This window comes from Vicugna pacos, unplaced genomic scaffold, assembly GCF_048564905.1.
Source record: "Vicugna pacos unplaced genomic scaffold, VicPac4 scaffold_104, whole genome shotgun sequence".
Classification (NCBI taxonomy): Eukaryota; Metazoa; Chordata; class Mammalia; order Artiodactyla; family Camelidae; genus Vicugna; species Vicugna pacos.
In genome coordinates this window covers 7,664,128-7,685,550 of record NW_027328784.1, presented here as the reverse complement: position 1 = coordinate 7,685,550, position 21,423 = coordinate 7,664,128, and the positions used below count along the sequence as shown (strand labels likewise).

General features: G+C 45.6%; 1 protein-coding gene across 1 annotated transcript in view; it reads right to left on the bottom strand.

Annotated features, from left to right (window-relative positions):
• LOC140694807 (uncharacterized) overlaps positions 1 to 21,423 on the bottom strand; it is a 134,713-nt gene that overhangs the window by 5,125 nt on the left and 108,165 nt on the right. The window contains exon 14 of the mRNA XM_072957866.1: positions 21,166 to 21,292. The gene's annotated coding sequence lies outside the window, so the exon portion shown is untranslated. The remainder of the gene's footprint in view (positions 1 to 21,165; positions 21,293 to 21,423) is intronic.

Sequence of the window (21,423 nt, the reverse complement as noted above, 5' to 3'; positions counted from 1 at the left end):
AGATCAGCACAAGTGTACTGGGCGAGGTAAGCGCTGACTCCAGTTACAGCTGCAACCAACCAGCACTACGGGGCGGGAGCAGTTTGCTCAAACTCTTACATGTTGCTTGAGCATTTAGTTGTAGTTATTGAATAAAGACAGGTATTATTTACTCAAAGCTCCTGAAACATAAATCTTCAAAGATTGATGCAAATTATGTTTCAAGTACAACACTCTCACTAGAAATTACTTGAAAATTATAGTCTTAGCTCCTCCGCACATCAAAACAGCATTTTCCTAATGTATCTGACTATGTACTCTGAAAGGATTGTTTAAAAGAAATTAAGATGAAGCCATCCTGAATAAGATCTCAGTATCATCTACACAAACCCCACCCAAAGTCTCATTTCTCACTTCCACATAGGTGTTCAGATGGCTTAAGCTGGGTCTTGGTTTCTTATGACACGGGGGTGGGAAGAATTGTGGATAGATCAATGTAGCAAATATAAACCTAGTGTATTTGCTATGTAGGAATCCTAGAAATAAATAAATTGATATATATAGTCCCACCCTTATGAAGCTAAGCCGTTCCATTTACAACTGCATAAAAAATAAAATGAGAGATACATTTAACAAAAGTTTACAAGATTTGTACATTGAATATTTTGAAGTATCACCAAAAAAATTTTAAAATATCTTCATATATGGAAGGCATCCCATGATCATGCAATGGTAGAAAATATTGTTAAAAATGTTAAGACTTCCCAAAGTAATCTACATATTTAATGGAATCCCTATCAAAATTCCAGCTGACTTCTTTGCAAAAATTGAAAAACTGATCCCAAAATTCATATTGAAAGCAAGGGACCCAGGTCAGCCAAAACAATCTTGAAAAAGAAGAGCAAATTTGGAGGACTCACTCAAAGGTTACAGCAAATCTATAGCACTCAAGTCATTATGCTTCTGTCATAAGTTTGGATGCAGAAATCTATGAGACACAATAAAAAATCCTGGGGGGAAACTTACATTTACAGTCAGTTTTCCAGAAATGTGCCAACAACACTCCATTGAAAGTATAGTCTATCCAACAAATGGAGCAGAGACACCTGGGTATCTGAAGGCAAAAGAATGAATCTGGAATCTGGACCCCGTATTTTATATAACAAATATTAATTCAAAATGGATCACAGACAGAAACGTAAAAACTAAATATATGAACTTTCTTAAAGAAGACATAGTATGAATCTTTGTGGTCATAGGATAGGCTATGGCTTCCTAGATACAATACCAAGAGCACAAGTGATAAAACAAAATAGATAAAATGGACTTCATCAAATTAAAATCATTTGTTACAAAGGACAACATCAAGAGTGTGAAATGAAAGGGGAAAGGGGTAGCTCAAATGATAGAGTGCGTGCTAAGGAAGAAAAACAAAATGAATAAATCTAATTACCTCCCCTATAAAGAAATTGTTTTAATGTTTAAAAAAATTAAAGTGAAATGACAATCTGCAGAATAGGAGAAAAATCTTGCAAAGCATATATCTAATAAGAGACTAGTATCCAGGATATAAAACAAATGCTTACAACTGAACAATACAAAGAAAATCGACCCAATTTTTTAATTTGCCAAGGATTTAAATAGATACACAATTGGCCAATAAGCATCTGAAAAGATGGTCAGCATCACTAGCGAAATCAAAATCAAAATGAGATCTCATTTTAAACTCACTAGGATGGTTATAATCAAAACATGGACAATAACAAGTGTCAATCAGGAGGCAGAGAAATGGATACCCTCAATATGCAGCCGTTGGAAAGGGGCAATGGTGCAGCTTCTTTGGAAGAGCCCGATGTTTCCTCAAAAGGTTAGAGTTATGTGGCTGAGCAATTCCACTCCTACATGTAGAGTCATCCTTCAGTGTCCTCGGGGGGTTGGTTTCAGGAACCCCCACCCTGGATACCATAATCCAAGGATGATCAAGTCCCTTTGCAATCAGCCATCTGGATCCATGAAGTGGAAACTACAGATATGGTGGGCCAACTGTACAGCCAACAGAATGGAAATGTATTCTCACAAAAACTTGCACATCAATATTCATAGCAGTATCATTCAGAGTAGCTAAAAGTCACTAAAAATATCCATCCATCAATGAATGGATAAACAAAATTACCAAGAATAGTCCCACAAACTTTTGGTAATTGAATCTTTGACAAAGGAGGTGAGAACATACAATTGAGCAAAGACAGCCTCTTCAGCAAATGGTGCAGGGAAAACTGCACAGCTGCATGTAAATCAATGAAGTTAGACTACCCCCTCACAACATACAAAAAAATGAATTCAAAATGGCTTAAAGACTAAAAATTGTAGACAAGACACTATAAACCTCTTAGAAGAAGACATAGGCAAAACATCTGACATATATCTCAACAATATTTTCCAAGAGCAGTCTACTATAGCAATAGAAATACAAGCAAAAATATACAAGTGGGTTCTAATTAAACTTACAAGCTTTTGCACAGAAAAGAAAACAAAAATTAAAGCAAAAAGACAACCTATGGAGTGGGAGAAAATAGTTGCATTAAATGAAAGTGACAAGGGCTTAATTCCCAGAATATGTAAACAGCTTTTACACTTGATAAAAAAGAAAAACAAACAATTCAATCCAAAAATGGGCAGAAGACCTAAAGAAACATTTCTCCAATGAAGACATACAAATGGCCAATAGGCACATGAAAAAATGCTCAATATCATTATCAGAGAAATGCAAATCAAAACTGCAAACAAGTATCACCTTTCACCAGTCAGAATAGCCATCATTCAGAAGTTCATAGACACTAAATGCTGGAGAGGCTGTGGAGAATTGGGAACACTCCTACACTGTGGTGGGAATGCAGTTTGGTGGAGCCATTGTGGAAAACTGTATAGAGGTTCCTCAAAAGACAAAACCTTGCGGGCCCAGATGACACAGCAATCCCACTCCAGGGCATATATCCGAAAGGAAACGTAATTCAAAAAGACAGTTTCACCCCAATGTTCACAGCAGCATTATTTACAATATCAAGACATGGAAACAACCTAAATGTCCACTGACAGACGACTGGATAAAGAGGTTGTAGTATATATGTCCAATAGACTACTATTCAGCAATAAAATAATAATAAAATAATGCCATTTGCAGCAATATGAATGGACCAGGAGAATGACATTCTAAGTGAAATAAGCCAGAAAGAGAAAGAAAAATACCATATGAGATCGCTCACATGTGGAATCTAAAACAAAAAAACAAACAAAAACAAAGGAACAAAAAGATAAACTTATCTACAGAACAGAAACAGACACAGAGACATAGAAACCAAACTATGGTTACCAGAGGGGAGAGGGTGTGGAATGAATAAATTGGGAGTTCAAGATTTGCAGATGCTGAGTATGTATACAATAAACAGCAAGTATATACTGTATAGCACAGGAGAATATATTTAATAACTTATAGTAACTTATGTTTAAAAAGAATATGAAAATGAATGCAGGTATGTTCCTATTTAACTGAAGTTTTGTGCTGTACACAAGAAACTGATGCAACACTATAAACTGACTAGACTTCAATGAAAATATTTTTAAATAGACCAAAAACGAAAAAAAAGGAAAAGGATATTATCAAACAAAAAGAATAATGTACTGATTCAGGCTACAATATGAATGAACTTTGAAAATTTATGCTAAAATAAGCCCGTCACAAAAGGGCAAATAGTGCCCTTTAAGGTGAACTGTATCTAAGCATTTATTGTACTACTCCTGTAAATTTTCCGGAGTTTTGAAGTCTATCAATATCAAAATAAAATGTATTATTCATTAAAAACTTAAAACCCTTCCTCACAGGAGGGCTTTAATTATTAAATGCAGAAAAGCATGTAAAACTCTTGGAACAACAATTTTCACGTCCACACACAGTCACTGCTGTCACTGCCACTCAGAGTGTGGTGCCAGCGCTGATGAGAGCTGCCTCCACTCGCTCCCCTGCAGAAAGGAGTGAAGGCCTGAGCTCTGACAGGCAGGGTGAGCGTGAACCTGAGTCATACACAGCCACGTTCCAGACTCTGCGTTACCCAACTTTCTTATACAAACTGCAACATGTAATGTAAACAATCTAGAGGGATGTATCTTACAACACAGGGAATACAGACAATGTTTTACAGTAACTATAAATGGAGCATCTATTGTACACCTGAAACATATATTTTAAATCAGCTATGTCTTTATAAAAAATTAAAAAATAATTTAAAAATGTTATCCCTTTAATATTCAATTTGGTTTTTAATTAACTACTAAACAGCTTAGAATATATAAAAGCATTTAAGTGTGATGTTTGTTTACATATTTATTTACTTCAGCCTCCTGCTAAAAGAGAAATTAAACAATTTTTTAAACACAGCTTAACAACCATAACAACAAAAAGGCAAAACTGAGAGTGAAGAGAAAATGGAGATTCAATACTTAAATGAAACCAGGGGGAGGTAAACTCATAAAAATGGATTCCATGAAGTCAGGGCAAGTGTTAAAGGCGGACTAGAAATTCAGCTGTAAGATTCTTGGCAGCTAAAGCAAAAAGAAAAAGATGATGGGGCAGGTGGTAGAGCGTGTGCTTAGTGTGAACAGGGTCCTGGGTTCAAGCCCCAGGGCCTCCACTAAGAGATAAATATACCTAATTACCTACCCCCCAAAAGAGCCCCAAAGAAAAGAAAAAGAGAAATTTCTTTCCAAAAAAATCCTGATATTAAATTTGGATTAAATACTTTAAAAATAAAAGGAAAATAGAAAAGATGAGTGACACTGTGAACAAAAACCCCAGCTGGGCTAACAAGCTAAGTCACAAATCTAAGTGTGATAAGTGTCGGTTTACTGATCTAAGTTTTGCTGGGCTAACTCGTAAATCTGAAGTTCAGTGTCAGTTTACTGGGCTAACAAGCTAACTCGTAAATCCAAGGTCAACAATTGTCAGTAACGTGATCTGTTCCAAATTGATAAGCTTCAGTGTACTGATTCCTTGCTTTTTGTTGTTCGAGCCTTATTGGCTAAAAGCCCCATACTTGTAATTAACCCTATAAAACCTCATGTGCACGTCTTGGATGTGCTCAGGGCTTGGGAACAGAAGCCCCTCTGAGCCCGCTGGCATAATAAATCTCAGTACTCCCACCCTCTGAGTGCTGCTTATTTCTTGGCTGGCCTGTTGTTTCCGTAACAACACAAGCGATAATGCCCGTGAGATAAATCTGCAATGGCTGCTAGCAGGTCCCCATGTCTCATGTGGGAAAATCTGAAACATATTTCTCACCACTCAGAGTCATCCTCAGCCCACCCCACATCTCCCGCTGTTAAATGCAGGAACACACGCAGGGCCCGGCCTTTGCTCTCTCTGTGTCATCACAGTGAGACAGGATGGAAGGGGGCAGAGCAAGCCATTCAAGAAAGACCACAGCAATTAACATCAAAATGGTGGAGAATTCAACCCCCAATAGGTCTTGAGGCTCAGGATGAAGAGATTTAACTTCTAGTGTGAAGGAAAAGCCCAGCTGGGCTAACAAGCTAAGTCACAAATCTAAGTGTGATAAGTGTCGGTTTACTGATATAAGTTCTGCCGGGCTAACTTGTAAATCTAAAGTTTAGTGTCAGTTTACTGGGCTAACAAGCTAACTCGTAAATCCAAGCTCAACAAGTGTCAGTAACGTGATCTGTTCCAAATTGATAAGCTCCAGTGTACTGATTCCTTGCTTTTTGTTGTTTGAACCTTATTGGCTAATAGCCCCATACTTGTAATTAACCCTATAAAACCTCATGTGCACGTCTTGGAGGTGCTCAGAGCTTCGGAGCAGAAGCCCCTCTGAGCCCGCCGGCGTAATAAATCTGAGTACTCCAACCCTCCGAGTGGTGCTTGTTTCTTGGCTGGCCTGTCATTTCCGTAACATTTCTGGAGGCCCCAGTGAGATACAACCACGCCGGCCCCTTGAGCCGCTGGACTGGTGGCTCCGGCCGACCGGGGGACGGGACTCCGGCAGCGAACGAGGTGGCGCCACCCGACGGTATTCCGGGTTCTCTTTCGTGACGGCAACTCGGCCCCCCGGGTGGCTGGGCTACAACCAGAGCCAGACTCCGTGGAGGGACGGACAGACTCACCAGGTGGCCGTCCGGACAAGGTAGGATCCCCCGGGAGGAATCAGGTCCTGTCCCATTGGACAGAAGAGGAGGCTGATCCCCTCCTACAGGCTCTCCGTCTGATGGTAACTCAGACGGGGAAATCAGGAATCAGGTCAGGAATCAGGTCCTGTCCCAGTGGACAGAAGAGGAGGCTGATCCCCTCCTACAGGAAATAGGATATTGGTATTGGTGGGAGGAATGTTGTTAACCTCTGTGTATGTGTGTATGTGTGAGTGAATGAGCGGCCTGTGAAGCATGCGATCAGGCTCGAGTTTGTAGCTCCACGGCATTCTGCTACGGAGTTCGAGTGAGTCCCAACCTGCGGTTCCGTGGTGACCTCATACGGCTCAGGGCGGTATCGGTCCCTCAGGGTCCCGATCGGAGTCAGCGGCTTATACTGACCCGCCAAAGCTAAGAGGCACCTTCGTCCCCGCGAGGGGAGCGGCCAGGCGGACGCAACGAAAACCCTCCCTTGTCTTGTCTGCGACACCGGCACAGGGTGGCTACACTGGGAGGGAAAAGGACATAGCCAATGAGTCAACGCCCCTGTGCCCTTGGAGGCTAGGATGCTATTTCTTTGAGAAAGTCTCCTACCTGACTCTGTCACAGAACACCCGAGACTTATTGCTCCCCTACTGAACTGACCCAAGTAGTGCCCCTTTTGCCTAGCCCCAGACACCCAGGACGTAAGTTTAGAAGATGAATTCCTTCAGGACCGGGCTTGCCCAGCCCTGGAGGTCCCTTTTCTAGTCCATTTGTTTTGCCATCTGCCGTCAGTCCCACGCCCCTGATACGTTAGTTCAGAATATAGAGAGGATTTAATGAAGAAAGTCCCTGAAACTGCTTGAGGCCTTGAGATCCAGAGACATCAGCTGAGACTGGAACCCAGAGTCCCTGACCAAGTTAGCCTTAAAACAACTCATAGACCCAGCAAGAGAGCAGTCTCTCTGGGAACTCCGGTGTTTTGAAGAGTGAAGAAGAAAAAGATATAAAGGCTACCTTCCCAAACATCTAAAGCAACAGAACTATTATCCTTAAATATCTAAAAGAATGGGAGGCTCTAAGTCAAAACCCACCACTCTAGACTGCATGATTAAGAATTTCAAAAAGGGGTTCTCAGGAGACTATGGAATTCGAATGACCCCTGGCAGGCTGCGCACTTTGTGTGAGCTTGAATGGACTGCCTTTGGAGTCGGGTGGCCCTCAGGAGGAACTCTGGACCTAGCAACAGTGCGAGCAGTCTATCAAATAATCACTGGAACCCCAGGCCACCCAGATCAATTCCCTTACATTGACTCCTGGCTGAATATCGCCCAGACTCTACCCCCATGGATTCGGTTTTGCTCGAATGGACCTGGGCAATGCAAGATATTAGCAGCTCAGCCAGTCCAAGCCAAAAAGACAGAAAAAAAACCGATTTTCCAGGGAGACGCAGAAGACGAGATATGCCTGCCCCCTCCATATGCCCCCAAGGCACAAACACCTCCAGTCCCATTGGAGACACCACCACCCTCTGTGTCACCACCTCCCCAACCTGAGGACCCAGAGGCAGAACTCAGCCCCCAGCCTGAGCCGGTAGGAAGGAGACTCCGCTCAGCACAAGCCGTGAAGCCAGCACCACCGGCCCTCCAAATGCCGCTGCGGGAGACACAAGGGCCACAGCAAGTTGGGGAAGACGGGACTGTTCAGCCTGGGCACCCCGTACTCTACTACCAACCCTTTAGCACCACAGACCTTCTCAATTGGCGCCATCACACTCCTTCCTACTCTGAAAAGCCACAGGCTATGATTGACCTCATAGAGTCTATCTTCCATTCTCACCGGCCCACCTGGGAAGATGTCCGCCAGCTGCTTCTGACTCTTTTCAATACAGAGGAGAGGAGACGCATTCTCACTGAAGCACGAAAATGGCTGCAGGGCCGAGCCCCTGGGGACACAATGGATGTTGAGGCGTGGGCCATGACACGTGCCCCTGACACCAGACCAGATTGGGACTTTAACACTCAAGAAGGAAGAGAAGCACTACGTGAGTACCGGGAGGCCATCCTACAAGGGCTAAAAGCAGGAGCCAAGAAGCCAACTAACATGTCTAAAACGACCACAGTGACCCAGAGGCCAGACGAAACCCCCACTGACTTCTATGAGAGACTGTGTGAAGCATTCCGAGTCTACACTCCTTTTGATCCTGAGGCCCAAGAAAACCAACGGATGGTCAACGCTGCCTTCGTAGCCCAATCATACCCAGATATACGCCGGAAACTCCAAAAACTGGATGGATTCGCAGGGATGAACGCTACACAGCTGCTGGAAGTAGCAAACAAAGTTTTTGTAAACCGAGAACGGGAAGCCCAACGAGAAGCAGACCAGCGAATGAAGCAGAAAGCCGCGCTCCTTGCAGCAGCCCTGGGGAAAACAGGCTTCAGCCAGAACCCTGCACCACCCCGGAAGAGGGGACCCCAACCATGGATGCCCCTGGGCCGAGACCAATGTGCATACTGCCGGGAGACTGGGCACTGGAAGAGCGAGTGCCCAAACAGAAAGGATGGAAAGAGAGCACTCCCTAAAAGGCCTACTTATCAGCTGGAGCCACCAGCCAGTAATCACATCGGACTGGCTGGGGTTAACTCAGAATAGGAGAGACCGGGCTCCCTGCCCCTGGGCCCCCGGGAGCCCAAGGTCAAGATGTTTATAGGGGGCCAACCAATGACTTTTATGGTAGACACAGGAGCAGAGTATTCTGTGGTGACCCAACCTGTAGCCCCCCTGACCAAAAAAAAGGCGACTATTATTGGGGCTACTGGGGACTCAACTGCCCGCCATTTCTGCCAACCACGATCCTGTCAAGTAGGGGGCCATCTAGTGACACATGAATTTTTATATTTGCCTGAATGCCCAATACCATTGCTTGGAAGAGACCTTCTGTCTAAATTGGGGGCACAAATTACCTTTGTCCCCGGGAAACAGGCACATCTGACCCTACAGGGAGAGTCTATGATTCTAGCCATCTCAGTTCCCCGAGAAGAAGAGTGGCGTCTGTATGAGAGCAGAGAACTCCAGGAAAATCCTTGCAAACTCCTGGAAGAGTTTCCATTAGTCTGGGCTGAAAATGGACCACCAGGCTTGGCACATAATCAGGCACCACTGGTGATTGACCTCAAACCTGGAGCCAGCCCAGTCAGACAGAAGCAATATCCCATGCCTCGAGAGGCCCACCTAGGAATCCAGAAGCATATACAGCGCCTCAGACAAGAGGGAATCCTAACTGAGTGCAGATCTCCCTGGAACACACCGTTGCTCCCAGTGAAGAAAGCAGAAGGAACAGATTATAGGCCAGTGCAGGACTTACGAAAAGTAAATGAAGTAGTCACTACAATACATTCAGCAGTGCCAAATCCATACACTCTTCTGGGCCTCATTCCGGCAGATGCCAAATGGTTTACATGCCTAGACCTTAAAGATGCTTTCTTCTGTCTTCGACTCTCACCTGTGAGCCAGCCCATATTCGCATTTGAATGGGAGGATCCCCATACAGGAGGAAAAACTCAACTGACATGGACACGTCTCCCCCAAGGCTTTAAAAACTCGCCCACCTTGTTCGGAGAGGCACTAGCCACAGACCTTGTAAAATTCCCTGGGGAAACATTGAACTGTACTCTGCTCCAGTATGTGGATGACTTGCTGTTAGCCAGCCCCAGTGAAGAGGACTGTTGGAAAGGAACTCGAGCCCTCCTAGGGCTACTCCAAACAACTGGGTACAAGGTCTCATGGAAAAAGGCCCAGATCTGCAAAAAGACAGTCAAATACTTGGGATTTATTATCTCAGAGGGACACCGAGCCCTAGGACCAGAACGAAAACAAGTTATTTGTGCCATACCCAGACCGGAAACAAAAAGGAAACTGAGAGAGTTCCTGGGCGCAGCTGGGTTTTGCCGGATCTGGATCCCCGGATTTTCAAGAATAGCCAAGCCCCTCTACGAAGCAACTGCTGGATCAGGAAAAGAAACCCTCAAATGGGAAACTAAACAAGAAAATGCCTTTAGGCAATTAAAGGAACTACTAACCCAAGCCCCAGCACTAGGCTTACCAGATGTAACACGAGAGTTTAATCTGTTTCTACATGAAAGAGACCAAACTGCTCTTGGAGTCCTAACTCAGAATGTGGGGCCATGGCAGCGCCCTGTGGCTTATTTATCTAAAAGACTGGACCCTGTAGCATCAGGATGGCCACCCTGTTTATGGGCCCTCGCTGCCACAGCCCTCCTGGTCAATGAGGCAGACAAACTCACACTGGGACAGACTTTAAATGTAAAAGTGCCCCATTCTGTGGTGGCCCTGATGAATGGCCCAGGTTACAAATGGATAACTAACACAAGGATGACCCACTACCAGGGGCTTCTATGTGAAAATCCAAGAGTCCGTCTAGAGACTGTGCAAACCTTAAACCCAGCCACATATTTGCCTGAAGGGGAAGGGCAACCTGACCACAACTGCGAAGAAATCATTGAAGAGGTGTATGCAAGCAGGCCTGATCTAACCGACAAGCCCCTGCAAAACCCAGACCTGGAACTTTTCACAGACGGCAGCAGTTACATGCAAGATGGACAACGGCGAGCAGGTTACGCTGTAACAACAACCCGAGAGGTAATAAAGGCAGAGTCCCTTCCCCCAGGATGGTCTGCTCAGCGAGCAGAGATCTGGGCACTGGTCCAGGCACTAAGGGAAGGGAAAGGAAAACGAGTCAATATATACACTGATTCCAAATATGCATTTGCAACCTTGCATGTACATGGAGCCATCTATAAGGAGAGAGGACTTTTGACTGCTGGGGGAAAAGAAATCAAAAACAAAGAAGAAATTTTACAGTTACTGGAGGCAGTATGGGATCCAAAGGAAGTGGCCATTATTCACTGTAAGGGACATCAAAGAGGAAATGACCCTGTGAGCCAGGGGAACAGGCTAGCTGATCAAAAGGCAAGAGAAGCAACCGCCTGGGAACACTCAGTAATTAAAGTTATGGCAGCGCCAGAGCTACCCACTGCCCCAGAATATAGTCATGATGAAAACAAGTGGGCACAGGCTGAACGAGGAGAGAAAAGAAAGGACGGATGGTGGATCATGACGGATGGAAGGGTTTTCATCCCAGAACGACTAGCTTATCGTTTAGTCCAACAACAGCACGAAGCCACACATATGGGAAAAACAGCTTTAGAGGCCCTCTTAAAGCGATATTTCCTAATTTCTCGTCTCCCTACTCTATGTGCATCAGTTTCCCAACGCTGCTTGCTCTGTGCACAAAACAATCCAAAACAAGGGCTCACTGGGCCAATGGGAATACAACGATGTGGATTGGCTCCCTTTGAAGATTTAGAAGTGGACTTTACTGAACTTGGGCCCAATAAGGGATATAAGTACCTGCTGGTTTTTGTCTGCACCTTCACAGGGTGGGTAGAGGCCTACCCCACCAGGACAGAGAAAGCAAGGGAAGTGACAAAGGCTCTTCTCAGGGATGTTATCCCTCGATTTGGAATGCCTACCTCCATCGGGTCTGACAATGGACCCGCCTTTGTGTCAGAAATTGTACAGCAAGTGGCAAAGGCACTGAGCATTCGCTGGAACCTACACACAGCATACCGGCCTCAAAGCTCAGGGAAAGTAGAACGAATGAACAGAACTCTAAAACAAATTATAGCTAAAATCAGCCAAGAAACCCAGCTTCCCTGGGTGGACATTCTACCCCTGGCTCTGTTGCGAATTAGATGCACCCCAAGATTTAATATTGGGTACTCTCCCTTTGAAATCCTCTATGGGCGACCGCCACCTTTAGTCAGGATGAGAAACCCCACCCCAGAAATAGGAAATCTAGGGCTCCACCAACAACTGTTGGGACTAGGAAAAGTACTACGAGAAGTTTGGGGTTGGGTGATAGAGAAAACCCCCATTTCATTAGGGGTTCAAGTGCATCCCCATAAACCAGGTGACCAGGTATGGGTGAAGGATTGGAAAAAGGAACCTCTCAAACCAACATGGAAGGGACCATATTTAGTGGTATTAACTACTCCTACAGCTGTTAAAGTTGCAGGAATCGTCCCTTGGATCCACCACTCCAGAGTCAAGAGAGCAACTGCACCTCAGACAGAGGGTCCCTGGAAAATTGAGAGTGTCCCGGGAGACCCGCTCAAGATCAAGATCAAGAGGGACCAGAAAAGGATCGACGAGCCCTGCTCTAGCCACACCCGGAAGCTGGCTAGTCAACGCACGGCCGAAGCCTGAGGATCAACGAGCCCTGCTCTAGCCACACCCGGAAGCTGGCTAGTCAACGCACGGCCGAAGCTTGAGGAAAGCCCAACGCAGCTGTTAAATATATTTCTTTTGTGCTCCCTTGCCTCTTTCCTTGTTTTCTATACCAGTCTGCGTATTAGCAGTGGGGCTAGCTAGCGCCACCCCACCTGACTGGAACATAGGCCATAAAATCCTGATAGCTATTTTATATCTTCTTATAATTAGTGCCATCACTGCAGCATCATGTCTAAGATAATCATAAGGCTGATGTTACTAATGCTAATGTCCTCACTCTCCTTGGCTGTACAGTGCACCTGCATGGAACCGGGTGACAGGTGGTCCATATACCGGCCTGTATTTTCAGCTTATACTTATCAGCCGAGTCAATGCTATGACTCCGCTTCAGAGTGCACATATCAGGGAAAATCCTACTGGATTGGCACAATTAAGGCTTATTATGTATCTAGCATCAAATGCTATGGCACACCCGGCAAGCTGGTGTGCTGGACCAAGCAAACACATTATGGGATGAGTGATGGAGGGGGCGTACAGGACCAGGCACGCCGGCAAGCAGTCCAACAAGCTGTCCAGAGGCAACACCGGAAGTTATTACCTACCCGGAAGCCAATAAAACTTCCATCTTTAGCCGAGCCTCGGGATCTGGATCCACAAATAAATGGGCTGTTAGCCGCAGTCCATGGGATTCTCAATCATTCCAATCCAGACCTGGCTAAAGATTGCTGGCTATGCTTGCGTCCTGGCCCCATCCAGCACCTGGCTTTACCTCTGACAAACCTCACTAAGACTTTCACCACAACTCATAGCGATGCCGTTTCTACCACTAGGAGTTCCAGGCTGAACTGGGTACAGCTCGCCTACAAGGCACCAGAATGTTATTTCAACAATGGAACTAATCCTTTAGAGGGCAATCTAACTATAAATCAATGTATTAAAATCTCTCACTGTATGGGTCTAGGGTGCCAACCCACACAAAGATGGTGTTCTAATAACGGGACTTATTTTGTATGTGGTGAATTTGCCTACCGGTGCCTCCCTGCCAGATGGGCAGGGTTATGTGCTTTGGCTTATCTCACTCCCCGAATGGACATTATGCCTAATAATCAAAGTCTGCCCATCCCTGTCATAACTCACCAGCATCCACGGAGAATAAAACGAGCTATACAATTGATCCCCTTGCTAGTGGGGCTCGGAGTGGCAGCAGGGGTAGGCACAGGAATCGGGGGCATCGCCTCTTCCTCTTATTACTATTATCAGCTTACAGGTGAATTCAGCCACGATCTCCAACAAATAGCAGAAACCCTGGGAACTCTGCAGAATCAGATTGACTCTCTCGCCGAGGTGGTCTTACAAAACAGGAGGGGTCTGGACTTACTCACGGCCAAAGAGGGGGGACTATGCCTCTTTCTAAATGAAGAGTGTTGTTTTTATGCCAATCAATCAGGGATTGTCAGAGGGATGGTTCAAGAGTTACAAGACCGAGTGGAAAAAAGAAAACATATTTTAGATAAGAGCCCATGGACAGGCCCCTGGGGCTGGACCTCCTGGCTGGCACCGTTCATAGGTCCCTTACTCCTGATTTTTGCAGTTCTGCTGTTTGGGCCCTGTGTCCTAAACTTCCTGACCCGCTTTGTCAGTGAGCGGATAGAGGCTATAAAACTTCAGATGTTAGCCTCCAATTATGAGCCCCTGCAACAGGTAAATGATGATGCTTACTCCAACAAGGGTTGTGAAAGCATCAAGAGGGGGGAATGTGAAGGAAAAGCCCAGCTGGGCTAACAAGCTAAGTCACAAATCTAAGTGTGATAAGTGTCGGTTTACTGATATAAGTTCTGCCGGGCTAACTTGTAAATCTAAAGTTTAGTGTCAGTTTACTGGGCTAACAAGCTAACTCGTAAATCCAAGCTCAACAAGTGTCAGTAACGTGATCTGTTCCAAATTGATAAGCTCCAGTGTACTGATTCCTTGCTTTTTGTTGTTGGAACCTTATTGGCTAATAGCCCCATACTTGTAATTAACCCTATAAAACCTCATGTGCACGTCTTGGAGGTGCTCAGAGCTTCGGAGCAGAAGCCCCTCTGAGCCCGCCGGCGTAATAAATCTGAGTACTCCAACCCTCCGAGTGGTGCTTGTTTCTTGGCTGGCCTGTCATTTCCGTAACACTAGTAGATCCTGAGCTTCATTATACACCCATTGTAATAGTAACATGGTGAATAACACGGCCCCAGGCACCATGGCCGTCACAAGGCTAGCCACAAAAGGTCAAAGGGTGGAAAATGGCCAACTCCCTGGAATCCCAGCCCCTTGCCCTAAGGCTGGTCCTTCTACTTATTAGCATATGAAACCACGAAGCCCAAGAAAAGGAGCAACACAGAGCCACATCCCAGGAACCCCTCTCTCTACCTCTTCGGAGAAGGCCCACACTATTTCTGTGGAGTGTGTGCCTACTTTTAATCTGAGCATCAAACCCCCATACTTCGTGACGTTTCTCATGCCTGTCAATGTATCTCTCTGAATAAATCTACCTTTACTCAACACTGGCTTGTTCTTGAATTCTTTACTGCATGAAGCCAAGGAACAAAATCTGGTGGGGCACATCCCAGGGGCTCAACGGAAGCCTGGGACACAGCCCTTCTCATGCCCCACATATTTTTTCTTGTATCAACAGGACTGGGATGTGAAGTGAGGTCTGAGGCCCCAGCTAAGGGACAGAAGCAGCCTCCAGGTCTCCAATTGGTGGGCAGCCTCTCCCCCATCAGGGGCCATGGGGTCTGCCTGGTTCTGTGTGTTTTTTTGTTGTGCTGACTCCCCAGTCAGAGAGATTTCTCCTTAGGCCTGGCTCCACAAAACCCTTCTCTCCAAAATACAAGCACATCATGTCACAATCCTCTTGTTCAACCATGAATTGTTCAGCCAACTTTTTCCTTCCCCAGTTAAGTACCTAAATGTCCTCCCTGCCATCCCACCACTTCTTTCTTTTTGAGAACTCTGCACTCCCCACACACCATCCTGAACGCAGGTGCCTTGCTGGCTGGGACCGAGATGTTTCAGTCTCAAACATCCTGAGTCCTTTCTCTTTCCACTTGCTAACTTAAAAAGGCCTTCCTGTGTCTCCCACCGCTCTGATTCTGAACGTCAAAAAATGCTCAGGTTACATTCACTCTGTGAATACCTCCCAGGTTTTGGCTAGGTTTCCTTCCCAAGATCTTCATTAAGGAGCTGCATCAAGAAGTTTAAAGGGGCTATTCTTACATTTGAGTGGAGGAGCCTGCAAGAAATTTAAATGGCTTTGAAGAGAGAGTAAACCAGGGACAGAGAGGTCGCAGGTCCTAGTCAACAGTGTCATGAGGCAAAATGTTCTTCAAAGGCTCAGAGTGGCTTCTGAACACGGAGTCGGCAGGGAGGAGGTGACAGGCAGTGAGTGGGGTGAGAGACACAGGGTACGGTCCCCCAGCAGGGGAAGAATTGGTTATTTTCTAGTTTTCCAATTTCTTACTACCTTTTTCTCTTATTGCCACATACCATTTCCTACGAATTAAGCATATCAATGTCAGTCATTTGGGCCACTTGGGAGAAGCTGCACGATGCCATTCACAGGGCTGGGACATGACAGCCACACCAGTCTAGGTTGAAAGACCAGTGGGGGTATTTCCATGGTAATCACGGGCATGCAGCAAACTCCCCAGCTTCAATGACCTCCTCTCAAAGTTGGCGCCAATAAAACTACCAAGCAAAATGCGTGATGATTCTGGCCAACATCTGTTTATTAGTTAAGTGCCTGTGACACCTGCCACTTAATAGGGAATGAGTACGATCAACGAGGCCCTGTCTACCTGGCCACACGCGCCCTGCCTTCCTGCCTTGGTGCAGCAGCACAGCTTGTTTAGCTGAGATGAGCGCCCCCAGAGCAGCCCCGATGGGAAAGCTCCCCGCTCTGCACGGCCAGACGTGTTCCTTTCCTTCTCAGAGCTGATCACAATTTGCTGTCGTCTGTTTTTATGTTTATCCCTTTTGTAACTGCCTCTCCTCCGGAGATTTTGCTCAAGCAGCACAGGACCAGGTGTGTCTTGTGGCCTGCCGGATATACTGGGCTGGGAAACAGCCGAGCCCACATCTGGCTCTGGTGCTGAACGGAGAGAGCAGAAGGCCCAGGAGCCCATGCTGAACCGAGGCCCCTGCACACAAAATTATGGTCTGACTTTGGGCAAATTACACAGTCTTTTTTACCCTGAGATTCCTCATCTGTCCATAAAAATAACTGCCCATGGCACACAGAGTTACAAGTATTAAAGGAAATCACCAAATTCACAAAGTAGCCAAGGGGCTACCAGTGCATCCTAAACAGACACATGCTGCCTTTAAGGCTCTGACACACACCAAGCGTGGTGGTCGAACAAAGTGTACACTGCTAAGTGTCAGTGTGTTAAGTGCTTCATGTGTGCTATAATAATCTTCAGAACTTACAACAAGCCCAGGAAGTAACGAATATTATTATGCCCATTTCACAGACTCACCATCAGTTTAAGAGAGGTTACATTCAAGTCCAAGGCGCTATGGTGAGTAAATGGCGATTTCAACCTGAATATGGGCCCAGGCCTGGGCTCCATCTCTGTCCCATCCACCTGACCACTGCCTATGAATTCCACCTGTCCAATACCCAAGTTGAAGCCAGCCAGCTCTTAAATGCAATGTGTGTCACCGTTTGTCAATGTTGGTTCATTACCATAAACAGTTCTCAGAAAGCACTTCAGAAAGGAAAGTTGGACTCACATACCTGCCCACAAAGAAGAAGAATTCTGCCTTGCCTTCTCCTGTAACGTGCAGAAACCCTTCCCATTCACCACCGAATCCTTTTGTATGCTTCCTCCGTGTTCATGTTTACACATGGCTTATTAAAGTAGAAGTTACCTGCAGTAATTCCATCTCGGTTCCATTCCAAGCTTCCAGATTATCCATAATCAGGGTAATACCATAATTTTCTGTGAATGAAAACACTACAAATTGAATGAAAATATTGCAACCATGTCACTAAACAAAGAATGCTGAAAACAAGTCATCAGCGGCTGCCGCCACCCCCCAGTGAAGACAGGCCTGCAGCCATTCACAACGGTGCCCTCTGAGCAGACTCAGAATAAGAAAGGACAGATTACTGGCCCTAGATAGCTAGGTGCTTGTCTAAAGTATATATTCAGTCAGCCCAAATGTTGGCTTCCTCCCATATATTGAAAAGCATTAAATTCATGAACTTGAGATACCTGGCTTTCTTTAGATAACAAGCAATGTTTTATTGTTCTGACTACCTGGTCTTTGTTGTAAAGCTCCTATATAATCCTAGCTTCTCCCCTACTCTTGCGAGCAGTCCCTCAGAGTGTTCTGAGAGGCGGTCATCCTGGCTTGAGTCCTTCTGACAAATAAAACATAACTCTTAATATTCAGGCTGCACGTTTATTTCAATCAAGTCCCAGAATAGACACAACTCATCAATTGTGTAATGGGACACACTGGATCAGGAACCAAAAGAGTGTAGTAGTCCCTAAGAACTACGGCTCCCTCTTTCTTCCTGTCATTATACAATCCCACCAGAACTCATTACTTTGCTGTCTGCTCCTCTGGCAACCAAACTCAGAGAAGAGTCAACTCAGCAGAGCGTCCTGCTGGGGAGAACCCCTGCAGCAGCACTGCAGGCTGCCTGCCCTCCCGCACGCTCTGACGACTGCTAGTGTCCTCCGTGGAAACCAGGCCAACAGAGCTGTTCCCTACAGCTACAAAGTCCCAAATATTAAATAAAACCTTTCATTTTATACTATATGTTACATATATACCCATCTCTGAAAACAGCTTTGCCAGAAGCCCAAATCTTCAACATTAATCTGCAAAGGCAAATCAGGTCCCCAAGGGAAAACAAGTCTTAAGACGATGCTAAGACCTCCAAAGTCCTCTCCACGACCATAAACCAAACTGCCTGTAGGTCTGCAGCTGCAGGAGGCTACATGTCTGCTTTTAAAGCAACCCCTTCCTGCCCTCGGGTGCTACAATGCCCTTCTACGCCCTCCCATCTCAGGGTAAGAGCACCCACTGCAGAACATTGCAGGGCAGCACTGACAGGACTGGACAATGAGGATCAGAGCTAAACTAAGCCTTCTGATGACACGAGTTGTCACACTGTCACTTTACAGATGAAGATATATATAGAGAGAGGTGGGGTGTTATTGTTCAAAGTCACACAGATAAAAAGTGACAAAGTCTATAACTCTGCTCCTCCCTCTGGTGTGACGCCCCAACTGGGACAACCACAGGGTTCTTTCGTGCCTGCCTGACCAGTTCTTTCCTATCACTCATGACCCACCACAGGGTCTGAAATTAGCCTGCATTTGCAGCATCTTTTCCCTCCAGTTTCTCAGGAACAAGGCTGTTCGGGCCACTTTATGACTTCCAGGTCCCCGAAATCTCCGTGCTCAGGCTGCTCTTGCCTGTGCATCCGGCCCGCTGCTCAGAGGCTCTTCCCCCCCTGCAGGAGGACGTTTCTACTCTTCACAGGGACACCCCCTTAGGGGATCCCTCCTCTCGCCCTCAGCATGGCAGGTGTCCCAGGCCACATCGCGAGATGCCCCAATAGGACTGCATCTGCCCAGGTCTGCTAGTCAGACCAGCAGCCTCAGAGCCAGGGATTATGCCCAGGTCACACTGCAAACCTACTGCCCGCCTCACAGACCCCAGCCAGCAGGTCACCTGGAAGTCACAGCAAGTGCCCCACCCAATCCAGAAGCCTCTTCATTTCCCAGCACCACTGATGACTGGTTTCCAAACTTTGGTCAGTTTCGCACAAAACAACACCTTCTACTGTGTAGCGGGTGGTTTTTGCTTCTGCACCCCATTCTTACTGAAAACGTTAAGGGAAACCAAAAAGCCTCTTCTCAACCCTTTTCTGATGATACCCTCCCACCCACAATATACATATGCTCAAGAGATTTGGATCCACGTGATTTTGTTTCCCTTACGATAAGTGGCTCAAAACACTGCGGGATTATTTTTCCTTTGAGGGTATTAGGACTCAGTTTCTCGGCTTTAATCTGTTTTTGTCTTTGTCTTCTTTGTTCCTAGCAGTTGCCACCTCTTACTCCCTTCAGCAGCCTCCCTCCCAACTTCTAGTCTAGGAAATCAGCTGTGATGAGGGGCACGGGGGCATTCACAGAAGATGCAACAAAGGCAAAAAGAGGCTATATAATTTGCCAAAGATATCACCTTCAACCCCCAACAGAGTGTGTCATGTCCCTGTGTTTAACTCTTATTCTAAGCAAGTTAACTTTTTGTAGATTATGTTTATAAAGATGAGAAATCAAAATACATACAAGGACACACATCAACTCTAAGATATTCATTAACTCCACTATTTTGTTTCTATTTATTTTATTTGTATTAAAAAATTAAGAACCCCTGCAACCAATATAACAAAATGTTACTGGGTTTTAAATACAGAATATAGAGGGGTTAAGTGTGTCATTACTCATCCTTATATGTATGTTCACAAGATAAAATTATTTGAAAGTCTCTCTCCCCTCTCCCTACTCACTACTGGCTCTCACCTGAGATCCCAGACCACACATCTAACAACCTTTCACTTTACCCACAGCTGAACTCATCAGTTTTCCCCCAGAAATCCCTCTGCAGCTTTCCCTCCTCAGAACACAGCAGGACCATCATTTAACTCATTAATCCACCCAGAAACCTGGGCCTTACTCCATCCTACCTTCACAGACAGCTTTAAATCTTTCTTTTTACCATCTAAACATGCCTTCAATCTGTTCGCTTTTACCCACTATCCTACCGCTCAAGTGGAAGCCACCAACACAGCCCACCTGGACTCACGAGTCTCCCAAGTGGCCCCACAGCCACTCTCCCCTACTTGAGACAAATGGGATTGTGTCACTCCCATGCTTTTTGGGCTCTTTTCAGACCCACTGTTCATAGAAGAAACCCCAATTTCTTCACCTTGTGAAGGTGTTTGCCATGAAACTGTCAGCTCATGGAGGGCAGGGCACGCCCTCTCCCCTCAACCCCACTCTCTGGCAGAGCATCAGCTTGGGAGGACCCGCTGAGCTACATCAGCCTGTATCCTAAACCTGGTCTTGGGTTCTTAGCAAACTGCTTCACTTATCCATACATATCCAAGGTAGATAAGAAAGATTTTAGATGTTGAGCTAGACTATTCATTTGGGGATTTTGCACTGGCAACCTGCAAGTATATGTTCTAATGTTTGTGTCTTGTTAAAACCACACCCAGATTAAAGGAGTATTTGTGGAATGTCTTCGGAGTAAAAGGGTTCTGTACTTTTACAGATTTTATGTTTTATAACATGAATAACCCGGACAGGGTCACAAATGGAACCGCCTCACAAGTGACAGAAGACAGGTGAGATGCATATAGCAACAGGTCACAAAGATGGTAAGAGCAAAGTTGTTTCTCCAAACCCCAAAAAAATTCCTCCAAGAACAGAAAACTCAGAATTTTGAAAGTAAAATACTATCATATAAGGAAAGAAAATAAATAATCCTCTTCATCAGGGGTTCAAGATCTGACTGCAGAGTTATTAGCAGGCTATACTGAATCCTAGCACAGAAAATTCAGATGGACTAGTGGTGAGTAAGTTCCAGGAAAACGGCAGTAATTCCTCCACTTGAAAGAGGACACACACTCACTTGTTCAAGGTGATTGCAAACAACATTCTGCAGAAATTCAGAATATTCAGGCACCGCTTCTAGATGGTGATGACACGGAAGGATGGCTTGGATGCATGCTTCTAACTGAGTCACCGGCATTCTTACACTGCAGGGGGAAACGGAGGCCCTCAGCCAAGAGCAGAGATGTTCCTGTCATGTATCCCAGGTCGTGCCTCGGGGACTCAGTGTCCTGTAGCAGTCCGGCCCCAGGCGAGGACCAGCAGCGTGGCCCACCCA